This window comes from Mixophyes fleayi, chromosome 4, assembly GCF_038048845.1.
Source record: "Mixophyes fleayi isolate aMixFle1 chromosome 4, aMixFle1.hap1, whole genome shotgun sequence".
NCBI lineage: Eukaryota > Metazoa > Chordata > Amphibia > Anura > Limnodynastidae > Mixophyes > Mixophyes fleayi.
This window is the reverse complement of record NC_134405.1, coordinates 165,004,963-165,018,267: the sequence shown is the minus strand read 5'-3', so window position 1 is coordinate 165,018,267 and position 13,305 is coordinate 165,004,963.

Below are 13,305 nucleotides of genomic sequence, written 5' to 3'. Positions count from 1 at the left end.
GGATGCGTTTCCATGTAGCCCAAAACAATGGAAGTGGGATAGGGTGGGAGGAGGGAAAGAGGGGATTGGGAAAGAGGGACATGGGAAAGGAAAATGCAGATAGTAGTAACATTTGAAAATAACCTTTTGGTACTTTAAACAGAAATAACAAACCGCTCCGGGGAAACAAGAGGGACCAAATATCCCTCAGGCCTCGGAAAAACTCTTGCGGTTCAGGAATAGTATGTAACCTAACATATCCGAAACTGATACAGGTGAACAAAACTTTGGCTATGCTTTTTAACTAACCTAACTTTACAAATGTTTTGACTAACGACTGGCCTCAGGGAGTGGCCCCCTCCCCACTCCCCGACCCCTCAGCGGTAAAACAATGAAAAGACACGGAAAGATCCATGCCACACAGACCACAGGAAACTGATCCTTCCTTTCAGAGGCTTTACGTCCATTCTCTTGACAGTCGAACCCTGTCCACATGTGGAAACAAGTACCGGGAGGGGGAGAAGAAGAGGGGAGTAGTGCAATAGGAGGGAGAGACAAAGGAACATGAAGAGCAAATAGCTTATCTGCAAGGCAACTCTACTGTGTCCCATGTGTAATAGCGAAAGAGAGGTAGCGGCATATGCCTTCTTGAGTCTCCTTCCTGCAATATCAAGTCTCTTGAGACCGTTGTTAGTTGATTGTGTGCTCTCTTGGTTTGGCTGATTTTGGTGCTTTTGAGGAGCCTTTTTCGTCCTGCCCACTTGTCGAAACCTTTCCACCAATTGAGGCGCATCCATCAGTGTCAGACGTGAGAAAGACTCTTGCCGCCATTCTGGGAGTGTGACCTTTGGGATGCCTAATGATGAGCAAAAGTCAGAAAGACCTGCTGGTTCCACCAGAACAGCTGATTTGCCTTCATGAGCCACCTGCAGCTGAAAGGGGAAGCCCCAGCGATACTTCATGTTATTCTTCCGTAGTTCTTCTGTAAGGGGATTTAACATCCGCCTTTGCTGAAGCGTGTGCCAGGATAAGTCCTGGAAGACCTGGATCTCTTGGCCATTAAATTGGAGACCATCCAGGCGACGCAGCTTCCGCAAAATCTCATCTTTTTGTGTGAAGTAATGTAGGCGGCAGATGACATCCCTAGGTTTTTCTGAAGGGGCCCCTCGTGGGCGCAATGCCCTGTGTGCTCTATCAAAGGCAATGACATTCTCTGGTGGCATCTCTAGTACTTCGTTGAATATTTTCGTAAGGGCGTCCACTAGACCTTGTATAGGAACATCCTCAGGTAGGCCCCTTATCCTCAGGTTATTTCTGCGGCCACGATTGTCCATCTTGTAGTGCATCCACTGTAAAGCCTTTCCCTGGGCCGACACAGTGGATTCAAGAGTAGTAAATCGGCTTCCCTCTGCCTCTTTGCTCTCCTCTAGAGCCACCAGTCTGTGCCCCAGGTGTGCCAGGTCTGCTTGAAGAGTAGCCACCTCATGGCGGACCACCTCCTTCAGTCTGGTCTCCAATGTCTCAAAGTCTTTTTTGGAGGGGACCTCTTGTTTGGTTGGCAATGTCCGGAGCATGCCCATGATCTGGGATAGTTCTAACTGCTCTTTGACAGGAGAAGTTGTGGCAACCTGGGACGCAGCTACCTGGGAACCACGTGGGATTGAGAGTGGTTGGTGGACGAAGCCATGCCGCTTGCTTCCAGCCCGATTGGAGATGTCAGAAAAGCACGTAAATTTGCGCGTTGAGAAGCAGCCGCAGGTTGTTTAGAATCTTTCTTAGTGGAGCCTTTCTTATCTTTGCCCATCTGGGCCTTCAGCCAATATCTTTGATAGGTTACAAAAACTAATCTTCTTCAGCGACCAATATCTTTGGCAGGTTACAAAAACTGTTTTTCTTCGTCAGTACCATAGCATATAGATTAGTCGTCACTAGACCCGTCCACCCATTTGAGGTCTAGACAGCCATGTCAGGTACAGGGATACATGAGGTGTGCTTGCACCGGCATAACAGGAGTAGCCAGGGAAACCTCAGCATCTGCCCATCCGCTGAGCCGCTGGGGCACCAGGTGCCATTCTGATACAGTTCCTTTGGAGGAAAGTCAGCTATTGCAGATGAGGGCCTGCAGGAGTCACCTGTTTTAAGGTCAACGGGGACCCTCTTAACTGTGGTGATTGGGTTCCATTTCAACAGGGATCCCTCTTATATGGCAATGGCACAGCTTATAATTGCTTAGGCCTCTTTCTCTCTGGGCCTGTCTTGCCCTATGGTATGTACCTGGGTGCGTGTGCTGCTGGGGAGCTTGGGGACGGCACCTCTCCACTCCTCTCCCTCTCTCCGCCTCCCGCCGCCGACCGGAAGTCCCCTTCCAAAACCGGAAGTCAGGCCAGACACCTCCAGGGCAAAATTTCAGCCGCGGCTTCGGAGCCGCGACTAGGCCGCCGATCGGGGAGGTCCCGTCGGGGAGCCCGGAAGCCCTGCAAGATCAGGTGAGTCCTCCTGCCGGCACTTGGGAACCTGGATGTGCCACGTAACGCTGCAGCTCCGGGTGGCAGGGAGCAGGCACACAGGACGCGGTTTAGAGCCTGTAGATTATAAAGCTCATGGGCCAGTTGTGTTTACCGGATACTTCAGCCCCCTTACTATGCGGTTTTCTGTGGGGTGGTGTCCCTTTTTAGGTGATTTAGAGCGGGCTTTTTGGAAGTCAGAGCTGAGCTCTGAGAAACTCTAACCTCCCAAGATGGCGTTCAGACCATGCCCCCCGAATTTTGTTTTTTTGTGACAAGGCTTTCTTTTGATAGCATTTTATTAAATAGTATTTAACTTTTTAAGGTTAGAAAAGTTAATTACACAAATATATTAAAAAGAATATTTTACATGACTATATTCATGATTTTCAAGCAATTAGTGATGTCCTGGAAATATATATATAATTTCCTCCAGTTTAGCAAATTTATCAAAGCTGAGGTCAGAGGTTTTGCCTGTGACCTCTGACCTCAGCTTGTTTGTTGGATACGCTGTCTGCTGCCGGCCCTCAACCCTTGCCTGGACTTCACTCTGCTTTACTGTGTTCTCCCCAGCCGGTACACATCTCACGACCCTTTGTTAGTCTGCGGCCAAGTCTGTCCCCACCACTAGGGGTAACAGTGAACACCAGACTTTCAGAGCAGACTCCGGGTTTTGCTGTACTGGTTAGAGGGGTTCCTAACACATATCTCCCCTTAGACGCCTCTTTTCTAAACATGCCTAAACTGGCTAACCTTTCCTCATAACTTAATGACTCCATACCCTTTATCAATTTTGTCGCCCTTCTCTGAACCCTTTCTAGTTCCAGATTATCTTTTTTATAGAGTGGTGCCCAGAACTGTACTGCATATTCAAGATGAGGTCTTACCATCGATTTATACAGTGGAAAAAATACACTCTTCCCTTGCATCTATGCCCCTTTTTATGCATGCCAATACTTTGTTTGCCCTTGCAGCTGCTGCTTGACATTGAGCACTATTGCTGTGTCTTTGCTGTGGATGTTTCATTTCTCTGCCTAGTGCTGGTGCACTTCTACTGGGACTCCCCTGCTGCAAGTATCACCTTGTGCATATTACAAAGACTTTGTTTCTCTCTATTGTGCCTCCACTGATTCACAGCCTGCTGCAAGTCTGTTCATGTGCATATAACAAGACTGTTATTGTGTTAATCTTGTCACGCTCCGCCATGGCTATTTGACACCTGCATATTATCATCTGTGCTGTGAATAGACTGCTATTGTGTTTAACACCTTGTCACGCTCCGCCGTGGCTAATTGACATCTGCATATCATCATCTGCATATTTATATATATATATGTTTTAGCAATCATTGAAGTATTGAAGAACTACATTGTGTCTTGCCTCCTTATTCTGAACCTAGTAGACTAAGCATCAGGTCGTGTACAGGCCTGTTCTGACTATCAGACCTGTAACTACCAGCACCGTAACAGTTTGCACTGACCCAAAAAAGGAAATGAACACCATGGACGATTCCTCTCCCAAGGACCTATTTCAACACCTAATAGGGAGAGTGGAAAAACAAGAGACCAATCAAGATCGCCTCATTCAGTTCTTACAGGATGTATCCTCTTGTCTGGATTCTTTTCAGGACACTCTCGCATCCTCCCATAAATCTAAGACATCTGCTGAGTCGTCTGCTAACACAACTACCGTGTATGCACAAATTCCTAATCCTCCTATGTATGATGGGAACCCCAAGTCATGTAGAGGATTCATGAATCAGTGCGCAATTCACTTCGAATTATTGCCCAGAAACTTTCCTACGGATAGGGCAAAAATTGCCTACATTATGTCCCTTCTTTCTGGTCAAGCCCTGGCCTGGGCCTCACCCCTATGGGAGAAGAATGACCCCTTGCTGCCAAATTATACAGAATTTCTGACAACCTTCAAAAAAGGTTTTGATGAACCTGGTCGGCTTTCCAGTGCAGCTACAGGAATTCTTCGTTTACGCCAAGGCTCTCATTCTGTAGGACAATATGCTATCTTATTTAGGACAATGGCCTCCGAGCTGCGCTGGAATGACGAAGCGCTGGTGGCCATGTTCTGGCAAGGCCTATTTGATCAAATAAAAGACGTGTTGGCTTCCCGTGACCTCCCATCTTCCTTGGATGATCTGATCTCGTTGTGTGTTAAAATAGATCTTCGATTCAAGGAGAGGGTTCAAGAAAAGGAACAGATTCGGTGTCCTAATCATCGCCCTGTTTTCCAGAACTTAGGGGCCTCTAAGCCCCCAAAAGAACCCATGCAAGTGGGTAGGTCCCGCCTCTCTGCAAGTGAGAGAGAGATAAGATTTAAAAATAATCTGTGCCTCTATTGTCGAGGGAAGGCCCATCGCATCAGTAGTTCTCCTACGTGTCTGGGAAAACGCTCAGACCTAACAGAGCAAGTGGGAACCCTATTAGGTCTGTTTGATTTTTCCCTCAACAGTTCTCATCACAAAGAGAACCTCTTGTTGTCTGTTTTTTGGGAATCTCTCTATTCCGCTGGATGCCTTTCTGGATTCTGGTGCAGCTGATAATTTTATTGCCGCCACTGTGGTTGAGAAATATCATATTCTTACACCACTGGAACGTCCTGTACACCTCACAGCCATCAATGGCAGTAATATTCCAGGAGACTTCATTCAGTTCCGGACTGGTCCCCTCACCCTTCAGATTGGGATCCTGCACCAGGAAAAAATATCCTTCCTAGTTCTTCCCAAGACCGTCAATTTCCTTGTGTTAGGTCTGCCATGGTTACGTCTCCACTCCCCAACTCTGGACTGGCATACTGCTCAAATTTTGTCCTGGGGATTACGGTGTCAGTCTCACTGTCTGAAGAAAGTAGTACCTCTTTATCTAACCACTGCATTGTCATTACCATCTTTACCTCCTCAATACCAACAGTATGCAGACGTCTTCTGTGAAAAGGAGGCAACCAAGCTTCCCCCTCATCGCATTTGGGATTGTGGAATCGAGCTTCTCCCTGACAAACCTATTCCTCGTGATCGTGTATATCCCCTTTCTCTTCCCGAGACCCAGGCAATGTCTACATACATTCAAGAAAACCTGCAAAAAGATTTTATCTGGAAGTCCACCTCTCCAGCTGGAGCTGGATTCTTTTTCATTAAAAGAAGGATGGCGGCCTCCGGCCATGCATTGACTTTCGAGGACTTAATGCTATTATCGTTAAAAATAGGTATCCGTTACCACTCATCTCTGAGCAGTTCAACAGCACTAAAGGCGCTACTGTGTTCACCAAATTAGATTTACGAGGGGCCTACAATCTCGTTCGCAATAAAGCAGGTGACGAATGGAAAACAGCCTTTAACACACACAATGGGCACTTTGAATATCTTGTAATGCCCTTTGGGCTTTGTAATGCTCCAGCTGTATTCCAAACCCTCATGAATGATATTTTCCAAGACCTTCTCTATCAATTCGTCATAATCTACCTGGACGATATTCTGATATTTTTTCGAGACCTCCCTTCACATAGGGAGCATGTAAGTCAAGTCCTGACTCGTCTGAGAGAACACAACCTTTTCTGTAAACTTGAAAAGTGCCTTTTCGAGCAACCTCAGATTCCTTTCTTAGGCTACATCCTCTCGGGCTCAGCCCTTCAAATGGACCCAGCTAAACTAAGAGCAATTGTGGATTGCCCCTTGCCCACCGGTTTGAAAGCTATACAACGCTTCCTTGGCTTCGCCAATTACTACAAGCAATTCATCAAGGGGCATTCTACCATCATTGCCCCCATTACTGCTCTTACCAAGAAATCAGCTAACCCCAAGCTTTGGTCCCCCGAGGCCATCCCTGCCTTTGAGCATCTAAAGTCAGCCTTCTCTTCTGCTCCTATTCTTCAGCAACCTGACTGCCAATGTCCCTTCTTCTTAGAAGTAGATGCATCTTCTGTAGGCACTGGTGTAGTTTTGTCTCAATGTGACACTTCTAGGAAACTACATCCATGTAGGTTTTTCTCTCGCAAATTCCTCCCAGCAGAAAAAAATTATGGTATAGGAGATCAAGAATTATTGGCTATTAAATTAGCCCTGTCTGAATGGCAACATCTGTTGGAAGGGGTCTTGTTTCCTATTACGATATATACCGACCATAAGAACTTAATTTATCTCCGTTCGGCTCGATGTCTATATCCGCGTCAAGCCAGATGGTCCTTGTTCTTTTCAAGATTTGATATTAGACTTACCTTCCGTCCGGGATCAAAAAATAAAAAAGCAGATGCACTTTCTAGGTCCTTTCATTCCGAAGACCAGGATTCTCCCGAGGACATTCATCCCACCTTTGACCCTAGTTGTGTCTTGGCTCTTACTCCTGTGCATAAATCTACTTGCCCTCCAGGCAGGACCTTCATATTACCACATCTACATCTCAAGTTGTTATGCTGGGCCCATTTATCTTGCTTCGCGGGTCATGCAGGAGTCAAGAAGACTGGAGAACTCCTGACCCGGTACTATTGGTGGCCATCCCTGCTGAAAGATGTAAAATCATTTGTTTCCGCCTGCTCTAAATGTGCACAACATAAGATTCCTCGGCATAGACCCTTCGGTCCTCTTATTCCTCTACCTGTTCCTGAAGTACCCTGGTCTCAAGTATCTATGGACTTTATTACCGATCTGCCTCCCTCCAAAGCTCATACAGTTATCTGGGTGGTGAAAGACCATTTTTCAAGAGCAGCTCATTTTCCTCTCAAAGGACTCCCTTCTTCCGCATTGTTGGCAGAACTTTTCATCAAAGAAATATTTCGCCTCCACGGCTGTCCACTCCGTATTGTGTCAGACCATGGTTCACTGTTTGTTTCAAGGTTCTGGAGATCCTTTTGTTCACAGTTAGGCATTAAATTGGACTTTTCCTCTGCATACCATCCTCAGTCTAATGGCCTGACCGAACGGACTTACCAAGAGCCCGAAAAATTCCTACGAATGTATGCGTCTGCTCATCAAGCGGATTGGCTGGAACTCCTCCCATGGGCTGAGTTCGCCCATAACAATCATTTCCATGAAGCTGTTGGTAATTCACCCTTTTTTGTCATGTATGGATGTCATCCCAGACCACCTACCTTTTCTCAAACTCCTATCTCCTCAGTTCCTGCAGTAGATTCCATGCTACGCAAGTTTTCTCTCATTTGGACTCAAACTAAAAGTAATCTGGAGAATTCTGCTGCACGGGCCAAAAATTTTTTCGATGACAAAAGGTGTCCTGCACCTCCACTTCTTACAGGGGATAAGGTCTGGTTATCCACAAAAAATATCTGTTTAAAAGTTCCTAGTATGAAACTAGCTCCCAAGTTTATCGGTCCCTACCGAATCTCCGAGATAATTAATCCAGCAGCTTTCAGATTGGAACTTCCATCCTCACTACGGATTCCCAATGTGTTTCATGTCTCTGTTAAAACCGGTGGTACTCCATTGTTCAATCACTCATTATTTCATCGCATGTTTATTAATGTTGAACACTGGATCCCTTCTGGAGACCGTTCCCTTTAACCTTATTAGTTCCCATTTACTGCGTACACCAATACAAACGCCATTGTTATATTTCATGTTACCTGTTTTTAATTAGACATGCTTGCTTATTATAACTTACAACATTGACTTAATTGTTGTTACTCAATGTTATTATTCACTTGCTTGGTGGGGGGGAGGGGAGGAGTGTTCTCCTAAGTTTTGTTATTCTAGGTTTCGCTGAACTCCTATGGGAGTTTTGATATTTAACCCCAACATCCTGATACTGAGGTGGGTCATGGAGTATTCATGAAACACGACGCTCCTTCTTGCCTTCCTCCCACCCTGACGATAATTTTCTGTTGTATGCTCAATTATTTACGTAATGAATGTTCCCTCTGCAGTTTATTGCCTTTCTTTCGACATTCACCTTTGTTTCTAAAAGTGGCAACACTATAACAGTATGTCTACTGCAATAGACACACACTCACTGCTTAACACACTTTAGTCCTCTTCCCCGATACCACTACCCTCTTACTGAATTACTCTTCTATGACCGAATGTAATAGAATTGTAATGTATATGTATCTTCAGCTACTCAAAATTTGCCTCATACACCCCCCAAACACAGAGACAGAGTTTTTCTTTTTTCCGCCTCTTTCCACTCAGGTTCCTAAAACTCGAAATGAGTTCAGAACCTTACTCCCTTTTTCTTTCACCCCTCTATGTCCGCCCCTTAACCCATTTGTCCTGTGGTATCTGGAACCACAAGTCATTCATCTCCAATTATTTTCTCAGCGAACTACACTTTTTAAACCGTGAAGTTTAGACTTCTCACGTTGAATGTCAACGGGCTTAATTCCCCCACAAAAAGGACAATAGCTCACTAATTTATTAAAAGACAGAACCCAGATATAGTCCTTCTTCAAGAGACCCATTTTAAAGATCCACACCCTTCACTTGCATCTAAAATCTACCCACACGCTTTCTATTCCTCTTCCAGTGCGAAGCGCCGTGGCACCGCCATTCTAATACATCAAAGAGTACCCTTAACCATAGACTCCACGATCACAGATCCACATGGTAGATTTCTCATCCTAAAAGGTTTGCTTAATCAAACTACTATAACGATAGCCTCAGTCTATGCCCCGAACGTGCGGCAGCGAGCCTTCTATTCCGGTTTCTTTCAGCAACTCTCCTCATTTACGAGTACGATTACCATTGTTGGGGGAGATTTTAATGCCGTCCTTGACAATTCACTAGACCGATCTCGACCCAAGCAAATACATTCCACACAATCCAGAGATTCGACAAGACTGAAAACACAACTACATTTGCATAATCTGTATGACGCTTGGCGTCTGACATATCCCTCTTCTAGATCATATACACACTATTCACCTCCTCATGACTTGTACACGAGAATTGACTACTTTTTTGTAGACCACCTGACTACACAGAAAAAAGAGGAGGTCCAAGTACTCCCTGTTTCCTGGTCTGACCACGACGCAGTAGAATTGACACTTCGTATACCTCAACAAAACGACACTCGCCCAAAATGGAGACTCAATGAAACCCTTCTGCTTATATATCTGATATATCTCAAGCAATTCTGTGGGAGGCACATAAGGCCACAATACGAGGAACTATTATTAGTATGTCATCAAAACAAAAAAGAGAGGAAATTGATCGTATAAAATCCTTAGAATTAGACATTCACCGAACTACACTTCTCCATCAGCAGCACCCTAAAAGACGTATTTATTTTAAATTGATATCTCTTAAAGGCTAGTTGAATCAAATTCTTTCAAAAAAAGCGGCCAAAACCCTGCTATGGTTGAAACAAAAATATTATGAGAAGGGCGATAAGGCAGATTCTATTTTAGCGCGCAAATTAAAACCTAGGCGAACAAAGAATAGAATCTCTTCTATAAAATCTTCTACAGGCTCATTACTATATAACCCAAAACATATAGCACATAGATTTCGAGAATATTATGAATCTTTATATAATATCGTCCCAGACATCACGGACCCCCTCCTTCTAAAATCGAGCATAAAAAAATACCTCCAATCGTGCCATCTCCCTAAAATAACCCCTGCGCAGCTCGCCTCCCTCAATGCTGAGATCACGACAGAAGAAATATTTGATGTTATTAAAACTCTGAAACGTCAATCAGCTCCCGGACCAGATGGATTTACATCACTTTATTATAAGAAATTCATTAAGCCCCTGGCACCCATGCTATCTGGTTTGTTTAACTTCATATTATCGGAGGGAAAATTCGACGGGGCGACCACTGGAGCAGGGTTTGTAGTCATACCCAAACCTGGGAGGGATCCCACAGAAGCAGGGAGCTACCGCCCCATATCACTCTTAAATGTTGATTTTAAAATCTTTGCTAAGGTTCTCGCCAATAGGCTGAGCCCAGTACTACCCTCAATAGTGCACCCAGACCAGGTGGGTTTCGCCCCAGGCAGACAACCTTCGGACAACACTAGAAGGCTGATTGATTTGATTCACATAGCTAATACAGACGCTCTCCCGGCTCTAGTGGTCGCCTTAGACGGCGAAAAGGCCTTTGATAGGGTCGCTTGGCCTTTCATGCAACAAATATTAGTTTCTATGGGAATTCAGGGAGACTTCTGTCGTGGTATCTCAGCATTATACCATAACCCAACAGCCTCAGTATTAGCCAATGGCTTCACCTCTACTCCTTTTACTATACACAATGGCACCAGACAGGGATGCCCTCTTTCCCCCCTTATATTTGCCCTCATTATGGAGCCCCTTGCAGCACGCATACGAATCAACCCTGATATTATGGGTATACCAACCTCCACTAAGGACCATAAAATTGCTTTATACGCTGATGATGTCATCTTATCACTGACTAACCCTCATATTACGCTCCCAAATCTTATCAAAGAAATTGACACATACAGCTCCCTTTCCAACTATAAGATTAACGCTGACAAATCCGAGATTTTGAGTTTAAATATTGTGCCCGCGGAAACTCAGACACTTAAAACTAACTTCAAATTTAGGTGGAAATCTAAGCAACTCAAATATCTAGGTGTATACCTAACTAAATCTTACTCCCAACTTTATGCTGCTAATTTCCCAAAGCTCATTAACACAATACAAGCTGACCTTACACAGTGGTCTAAACTTACGGTCTCCTGGTTTGGTCGTATAGCCACTATAAAAATGAATATATTACCCCGCCTCCTCTATTTATGGCAGACCCTCCCCATACGTGTCCCCATGCATGTACTTAAAAACTTACAACAATCCCTGTCAAAATTCATATGGGCCGTTCGTAAACCAAGAATCCGACTTCGGCTTTCATTCAAACACCAAAGTATAGGAGGCCTGGGTTTACCAAATTTAATAAAATACTACCAAGCCACTCATCTAGTGCAATGCGTCCTTTGGCACTCTCCCCCAGATCGGCGTGTCTGGACTCATATAGAAGCTGATCTACTTAACATATAGTGACCCTCTTTGTTGCTTTGGACCAAGCCTCAACACAGAACTAAACACTTAAACCATATCCCCACAGTTAAATTCTCATTAGCCATTTGGGATTGAGTGACACGTATCTATGAACCTCGTTCCTAATACCCACTTCTCATTCCATTATGGAACTCTCCTGATTTCCCCCCAGGGATAAATCATAAAGCCTTCCATTACTGGACTCGCCACCATCTTCTATTTCCATGGGACATTGCTCGCATGAATATCTTCCCTATGTTTGCGGAGCTAAAAAAAAGATACAATTTTCCCAATTCAATATTTTATCAGTACCTACAAATTAGACACTTCTACAACTCCCTACCTAAACCAGCCCTCACAGATCAGTGCTCTTCCCTAGAATCATTCTGCAAGCACCCAAATTCAACGAGAGGCCTCATATCCTCATTATACCAATTAAAAAATAATTTTGACCTCCCATCTAAAGAACCACATGAACTCGCGTGGGAGAAAGACACAGGAGAAACTATAGATCCTAAAGAATGGACCAAGATTAGAACCAATCTGGCTAAAACCTCTATCTCTGTTCGAATCAAAGAAAATTCATTTAAAATATATAGTAGATGGAACTTGGTCCCATCGCGTCTTTATACTATATTCCCAGCCTTTTCGGACAGATGTTGGAGGGAGTGTGGTTGTAGAGGCTCCCTGCTGCACGTTTGGTGCTCCTGTCCCAAGATAATCTCATACTGGCAACAAGTCCATAAATTGATATCCTCCATTACTCACATTCAAATTCCTGACACACCGCTCTTTTCACTACTCCCTAGACCTCTCCCTAACATATCCTGCCCAACTCAAAAACTAATTAGACATATTCTTAATGCAGCTAACTGCCTGATTGCTTCGCACTGGAAGAGCTCGATCCCACCCTCACTTACTGCGACCATAAATTTTGTATGGTCAACATATCGCTTGGATAGTATAACCGCCACCCTCAATGATACTCCAATTCAATTCAAACCTGTGTGGAACCCCTGGACATCCTTTTATAAAGCAGAACCGCCCCTTTCTACCATTTGACATTCTCTTATTTTAACTTACTTTCTACTTATTTCTTCTTGATTGGAAATGACTGACTAAATATGCCAATCTCTTGCTCTAGTTATCATAGACAAACTCACTCATCTTTATTTTTCTCTCTCCCTCATCAGATACCTCCCTTCTCTTCCCCCTTAACCCCCTGTATGTCTCCCCTCATCTACAAACTTTTTCTCTTTGAATTATATACACCAAATATACATTTGGATTTTACATCACTTTATTTATGATACGCCTGCAAATGTTACCATTTTATCCTCATGTATTTATGTTCTTCTCCATATATACAACTCACTGCTGATATTTTATACGTGTAAACCTGTTTAAATAAAAAATTTTGTTTAAAAAAAAATAAATAAAACCGGTGGTACAAAATCAATTTTCAAGTGTCACAGCTTCTCCGCCTCCGGCTACTTCTCAAGCTCAAACTGAATATGAGATTAAACAACTATTGGACTCTCGTAGATCCAGGGGATCACTGCAATTCCTGGTCGATTGCAAAGGCTATGGGCCTGAGGAACGTTCCTGGGTTAAAGCTTCGGACACTCATGCTCCTCGTTTACTCAAACAGTTTCGGAAAAGATTTCCTAAAAAAGTATCGCAGGTGTCCGGAGTCCACCCCTAGGGAGGGGGGTACTGTAACAATCCTGTCCAGGTTTTGTTTCTTTCCCTGTCTGCTCTGCTTTTCTGTGCATCACATGACTCACCCTCAGGGCGTGTCACTCTAACCTGCTCTATTTAAACCCACCACTGACATCTGCTCA